This window comes from Lepidochelys kempii, chromosome 23 (assembly GCF_965140285.1).
Source record: "Lepidochelys kempii isolate rLepKem1 chromosome 23, rLepKem1.hap1, whole genome shotgun sequence".
NCBI lineage: Eukaryota > Metazoa > Chordata > Testudines > Cheloniidae > Lepidochelys > Lepidochelys kempii.
In genome coordinates, this window is record NC_136402.1 from 10,205,554 (window position 1) to 10,212,805 (window position 7,252).

At 54.9% G+C, this 7,252-nt stretch overlaps 1 pseudogene; it reads left to right on the plus strand.

Annotated features, from left to right (window-relative positions):
- Window positions 1-4,718: 4,718 nt before the first annotated feature.
- On the plus strand, window positions 4,719-6,833 carry LOC144929783 (peptidoglycan-recognition protein SB1-like; annotated as a pseudogene).
- The last annotated feature ends 419 nt before the right edge of the window (window positions 6,834-7,252 follow it).

Here is a 7,252-nt window from a genome sequence, read left to right on the forward strand (position 1 = left end):
GAATATTGTGGGGGTGCCTCAGTTTCCCCTAGGCAGTTCTTAAGTATCTAGGTGGTGGGATAAGGGTGTATGATCATTGCAGAGCACTAGAGGGCAGGTGTGTGCAGGGGTCTGGACACAGAGAATGGCCGACACCCTGTTTCCTGGCAACTGATGGCCTGGGCCCTTCCCCCCTGCAAGGTGAGAGCGAAAGGGTTGGAGAACAAAGGAATCCGGTGACCTCCTGGGCCGGAAAAGGGACAAAGCCCAGAGGAGGGCGGGGGCTGGAGATAGTTTCACTTTGGGGCTGGCTGGGGAAGTGGAGTGAAGTGCAGACGTGGTTCTCTGGCTCACTGCCACCCAAAATGGACCCAGCTGAGGGCTCCTGTTCTCTGCACCTACAAGCTCTGAGTTAGACCATGTTCCTGTCATCTAATAAACCTCTGTTTTACTGGCTGGCTGAGAGTCACGTCTGACTGTGAAGTTGGGGTGCAGGACCCTCTGGCTTCCCCAGGACTCCACCTGGGTGGACTCGCCGTGGGAAGTGCACGGAGGGGCAGAGGATGCTGAATGCTCCGAGGTCAGACCCAGGAAGGTGGAAGTTGTGTGAGCTGTGTGTCCTGAAGACTGGCTGCTCACAGAAAGGAGACTTCCCCAGAGTCCTGACTGGCTTCGTCTGGAGCAGTTCCAGAGTATCACCAGGAGGCCCCATGACAGTGGGGTCTAGTGGTTAGAAAGGGGGGCTGGGAGCCAGGACTCCTGGGTTCTATCCCAGCCCTGGAAAAGGGATAGGAAACCCCTACCTGGATACGTCACCATATCACAAAACCCATCACCCCTGGCTCAGATTGACCGCCCCAGTGTGGATGCTGCCTTGGATTTGCATCACCAGGGCGCCATCTCGCTATTATTTTGCACCACTTGCATTTCAGACAATCACAGAATATCAGGGTTGGAAGAGACCTCAGGAGGTATCTAGTCCAACCCCCTGCTCAAACCAGGACCAATCCAAACTAAATCATCCCAGCCAGGGCGTTGTCAAGCCAGGCCTTAAAAACTTCTAAGGATGGAGACTCCACCACCTCCCTAGGTAACCCATTCCAGTGCTTCACCAACCTCCTAGTGAAATAGTGTTTCCTAATATCCCACCTAGACCTCCCCGACTGCAACTTGAGACCATTGCTCCTTGTTCTGTCATCTGCCACCACTGAGAACAGCCGAGCTCCATCCTCTTTGGAGCCCCCCTTCAGGTAGTTGAAGGCTGCTATCAAATCCCCCCTCACTTTTCTCTTCTGCAGACTAAATAACCCCAGTTCCCTCAGCCTCTTCTCGTGCGTCATGTGCCCCAGCCCCCTAATCATTTTCATTGCCCTCTGCTGGACTCTCTCCAATTTGTCCACATCCCTTCTGTAGTGGGGGGATCAAAACTGGACGCAATACTCCAGATGTGGCCTCACCAGTGCCGAATAGAAGGGAATAATCTCGTCCCTCGATCTGCTGGCAACACTCCTATTAATGCAGCCCAATATGCCTTTGGCCTTCTTGGCAACAAGGGCACTCTGATACTCATATCCAGCTTCTCGTCCACTGTAATCCCCAGGTCCTTTTCTGCAGAACTGCCGCTTAGCCAATCGGTCCCCAGCCTGTAGCAGTGCCTGGGATTCTTCCATCCGAAGTACAGGACTCTACACTTGTCCTTGTTGAACCTCATCAGATTTCTTTTGGCCCAATCCTCCAATTTGTCTAGGTCACTCTGGACCCTATCCCTACCCTCCAGTGTATCTACCTCTTCCCCCAGCTTAGTGTCATCTGTGAATTTGCTGAAGGTGCAATTAATCCCATCATCCAGGTCATTGATAAAGATGTTGAACAAAACCAGCCCCAGGACCAACCCCTGGGGCACTCCGCTTGATACCGGCTTCCAACTAGACATCAAGCTGTTGATCACTACCCATTGAGTCTGACAATCTAGCCAGCTTCTATCCACCTTATAGTCCATTCATCCAATCCATACGTTTTTAACTTGCCGGCAGTAATACTTTGGGAGACCGTATCAAAAGCTTTGCCGTATCACAACCACCACTTTCCCCATATCCACAGAGCCAGTTATCTCATCACAGAAGGCATGACTTGCCCTTGGTGATTCCACGTTGGCTGTTCCTTATCACCTTCCTCTTCTCCAAATGGTTCAAAATGGATCCCTTGTGGACCTGCTCCATGAATTTGCCGGGGACTGAAGTGAGGCTGACCAGTCTGTAATTCCCCGGGTTCTCTTTTTTCCCTTTTTTAAAGATGGGCACTATATTTGTCTTTTTCCAATCGTCCGGGACCTCCCCCGATCACCACGAGTTTTCAAAGATAATGGCCAATGGCTCTGCAATCACATCAGCCAAGTCCCTCAGCACCCTTGGATGCATTAGATCTGGACCCATGGGCTTGTGCACGTCTCGCTTTTCTAAATAGTCCTTAACCTGTTCTTTCACCACTGAGCACTGCTCACCTCCTCCCCATACTGTGTTGTCCAGTGCAGCAGTCTGGGAGCTGACCTTGTCTGTGAAGACTGAGGCAAATAAAGCATTGAGTACTTCACCTTCTTGCACCTCATGTGTCACTAGGCTGCCTCCCACTTTCAGTAAAGGGCCCACACATTCCCTGACCTTCTTCTTGTTGCTAACATACCCGTAGAAACCCTTCTTGTTCCCCTTCACATCCCTTGCTAGCTGCAACTCCAGTTGTGCCTTGGCCTTCCTGATTACACCCCTGCATACCCAAGCAATATTTTTATACTCCTCCCTAGTCATCTGTCCAAATTTCCACTGCTTGTAAGCTTCCTTTTGGAGTTTAAGCACCAGCGCGTGGGGGCAGCCCAAGCAGAAATCCCCTCCCCCCCGACACACATGAGAGAGGTGCTGGGGGCTGTGCTGGGGGCGATGACAGTGGGGTCAGGCATCAGGGCACGTGGCTGTTGGGTGCGTTGCTGGACTCTGGAGAGACCGCCCCTTCTGCCACCAACCTGCCCCACTGGAGCCCAGCACAGCGCCCTCTGCTACCCATGTCTGCCACCATCTCTCCGCTCCACGAAGCTCCCACGACCTGCCTGGGGCAGCAACAGACCCTCTTGCTCCCCAGTTATAACACCTGGCCCTGAGCTAGCCCCTTTCTCCAGCAGATCTCAACGCCCTTCACAAAGGAAGTTGGCATCACTATCCCCACTTTATAGATGAGGAAACTGAGGCACACAAGGGGGACGTGACTTAACCAAGGTCACTCCACAGGCCGACCATGTGTGTATGCAAAAGCCTGAGGACTTTAACTGGACCGGTCTAGTTAAAACATTACAACACCCCCCAACCCCATCCATGGGGATGCCGTAAAACCAGTACAAAGGTTTGTTGACTGGTAGAGGCCAAATTACTAACAGACCTCAGGCCAACTGGTGACCCAAACTCCCGAGATGCTTTGGGAATGCTGCTAAACTCTCACAGGCAGTGAAAAATGCCAGTTTGCTAAAGTTTGTAGCCTAGCGCCCTGTTATTTGCGTAGCCACGCAACTATGCGAGAAATGTACTAACCACAAACAAATGGAAATGTATAAATAACATAGTGATGGTAAAAGTTTATGCTTAAGCAGCAGATGTGTGATTGTGTGCTGGGAAGTCTATGATATTTACCAGACACAAATTTTGCAGGCGACAGACTGATCCCCGTGATGTCTTTTGCCATGGCTTGCATACAGCTTGGACTACTTATAGGTAACTTAGTTCCAGCTTATCTCTTCCTCTTTCCCAATGCAAGGCTGTATGCAAGCCGTGGCAAAAGACATCACGGGGATCAGTCTGTCGTTTACGTCAACGGCTGCAAAATTTGGTTCAGCAGACTTGGTAATGGATCTGCCTTTCTGTTTGAGCGCTGTACTAATAACTAATAAATACTGGCTGGGGCTTGGGTCCTTGAGGTCTCTTTAAGTAGGAAGTAAGATCGAAGCTGAATTGGTAATAAATCTGCTTCCCTGGGGGATCCTCCAACCCAAGTTTACCGGCTGGAACCGGACCGGGCAGGGTAACAACCTCTGTGTTGGGAGTAAAGACCTAGCCGTGTGTGGAGACTCTGGCTGGGACGGTCTAGGGGCCTACAGGGGAGGGGAAAAGTTTGAAGAAGAGATGTAAGACTAGATCCAGCGAAACGTTAACTCCATCAAGAGTAAAATGCGGGCAAAGAATGGCCGAAATAGTAAAGGAGGGCTTGGATTGTTTGTAAAGAAATGTGCTGTTATGCATGGAGGATCTGGGGCCGCACAGCGGCCGGCCGGCCTGTGGGATCACACGTGTGCACTGCTTGTCTCTGAGGCTGACCAGAGAGTGGAGGGGAAAGCATGACCTGGGGCGGCAGCTCAGCATCAGGCGCGCGAGGCTTTTAATCAGAAGCTTAAGGAAGTGACAGAAAATGCTCAGAAAGGGAAGCTGCAAAATGGGGAAGTCAATGGGCGGCTGGCGAGCGCCGCAAGGAAAGGGGAAGGCGGGCGAGGGGAAGGAGCTCAGGAGACGGTGCAGACGTGGGGTTGTCAGAAACGGGCGGAGGATGGTGGAAGTGCTCATTGGCCAGCACAGGAGCAATTGGCTGCGGTGACACTGGGAGCACCGGGGAAGCCGGCTGAGTGCAAGGAGGACCCGGAGGATGTGATGGAGCAGGACAAGCCTCATCGTTAATAATGCAGCCGAGCCGTGTTGGAAGTTAAGAAAATGAACTGTGTGCTGGAAGGAAAAGGTTTGGGGGCACCCCGAGTAAGGAGGGGCGTGGGAGAGATCGGCTCAGGGGCTCTAGAGAGAACTGGGGTAGGAGGCTGCCAGCCGACCGGGCGGGTTTGTGGAGGCCGGGTGCTGGCATGATGGCAGAATGCTTCTTAAACGCAACGTCAAAACCTGACATTGTGACAGGCCATGGCAGAAATGCCAGACAGAGGAGAAACCTGTCCAGGCACTAAGTCAATGGGTTCCCCAAGGATGCCGGACAGCGCTTGGTTCCACCCATTTCTGTAGGGGGAAATGGGCCAGAGACGGCAGTTCCCTCCCAGACCCTGCACAAAGCAGGTTGGACGAAGTGTGGGTATTTCCAGAGTTCATTGTATTACAAATGCAAATGGGTCTGGAGTCTGGGAGGATGGGACGTGATTCTTCTGGGGGAGACATGACTCCAGCAAACCCTGGGAAGGGTCAGAACCATCACAGGACACTTGTAAAACGACCGACCAGCCAAGGCGGGGATGCAAATTCCCACCTCTGCCCCCAGCCTTTCGAAGCGACGCCCTGGGGAGCGAGACACTGGCTGTGAATGACCTGTTCCCAGATAGAGGGACCGGCCTGTGGCACTCACAGATTCCCAGGGGTCATGTTCGCAGCAGAAGCTGTGCTGAGCTTGGAAGCACTGAAAAGCCCGTGGGTGGGTTTGACGGGCTGCACCCCGGCCGGAGCCCTGGCTGGAGTCAGGGAAGGGATCCCTGGTAAGCCCATTAGCAGGTGGGTGGGTTCGCTGATTGGTTTAACATGTGTTCTTGGCAGTGCTGTCACCGTAAGCACCGAGGATTGTCCCCCCACCGGGGCTGTAATGTGTTAACTAGCCTGGGACAGTTACACTCCTACAGCATTTGTGTGTGGGGCTGGAGCCGTGGCAATGGGGTGGGGTGGGGGCCAGCAAAGGCCTCTGTGACACCGCCCCATGCCGGCGTTATTGACACGTTTCCCTGCAGCCGTCCTGACGTCCCGCAACGAAAACCTGGCCAGAGATTTTGCTCCGTGAAATGTTTTGAGATGGTGATGTCAGGAGATGGAAACCCAGCTGGGAATTTCCTGCAGGGCAGCGGCTCCCAGCGCTGTTCTCCTGCCCCACATCTGGGCCCGCTACAGCCCTCACTCGACCCCCAGCTCTGTCCAGGTGGGGCCCTTGGTGCCTTCCATAAGGGGTGTTACACACAGCGCCACCTAATGGCCAAACAGTGCAATACAGGTTAGGGCCCCTCCATTCCAGTCCTTTTCCTCAGTGGGTCTTTAGCTCCATGGCAGAGGATTGAGCTTCTAGCTCTGATGGTCCCAGGTTCAAACCCGGGCCGGGCCAGCGACGACCCTGGGGGAGCTGCCGAGAGCGATGGGGAGGGGAGGGTGCGGCCGACGTGCCCATGCGGGTCTCACATTGCGCTCTGCCTGCAGCTTCCTGATAGGTGAAGATGAGAGTCTACAAGGGCAGAGGCTGGAGCAGCATGGGGGCCCATGCCAAGAACTGGAACGATAAGTCACTGGGAATCAGCTTCCTGGGCAGCTTCTCTCCCGTCTGTACAGATTTCCCTGCTAGGCCCCCAGGGGAACTGGGAAGTTCACAGCTGCTCTTGGTTCCACCACGGTGGGGCACTGGGCTGGGGCACAGGGTCAGGAAAGGGAGGGGGAGGGGGAGCGTGGCGAAGCAAATGTGTGTGTGGAGGCGGGGAGCCGCATTACCAAACACAATGGTGGGGGAGAAAGACACTGACATGGCCAATCAAGAACGGGGCTAGAGGGTGTTTATTTACTCAGGCCACATTCACATCCCCTGAGCAGCAGAGAGGGGCCAGGGGCGTGTGTGAAATTAACAGGGGGCTGCTGGTGTCCTGCAGAAACAGCCCCTGACAACACCACCCTGACCGCTGCCAAGAGCCTGATCCAATGTGCTGTCTACAGGGGCTTCCTGAGTGAAAGCTACACCCTGAAGGGGCATTGCAACGTGAAGTCAACCCAATGCCCCGGGGACGCCCTCTATGAGGCCATAAGCCAGTGGCCTGAGTTTGAAGCCTGAGTCCCTGCAGCCTCGGGGCAGCCCCTGCGCCCATCGGTGACCCCACCCGCGGCTTCTGCCTGCTTGAGCTACACCTCTGCCCCCCAGCAGGGGGCGGCCTCTCACTTCTCGCCCACCTGCTGCCTCCTGGGGCCCGGAGAGCAGGGCTCTGAGAGTTGGGGTTACGCTCCCGTCTCCCCTGGGCTCTGCTGCCTCCCCCACCCCCGGGGGCTCAGATTTCTAATGGCGCCTGGGAGCCACCTGCCTCCCCCAGGCTACTTCCTTCGGCAGACGCCAGGCCTAGCCCCTCGCTCCCGCCCGCAACGGGCATGTCAGCTTAGCCCAGGTCCACACACAGCCACGCCCAGGGTCTTACAGCGTCCAGGGGGGTGGGGCCAAGCCTCAGCCGAGCTCTGTGGCGACGGCCCTGCCAATCCCTGGGCAGCTCAGGAAACATCGCCTCCATTCCCGTGTG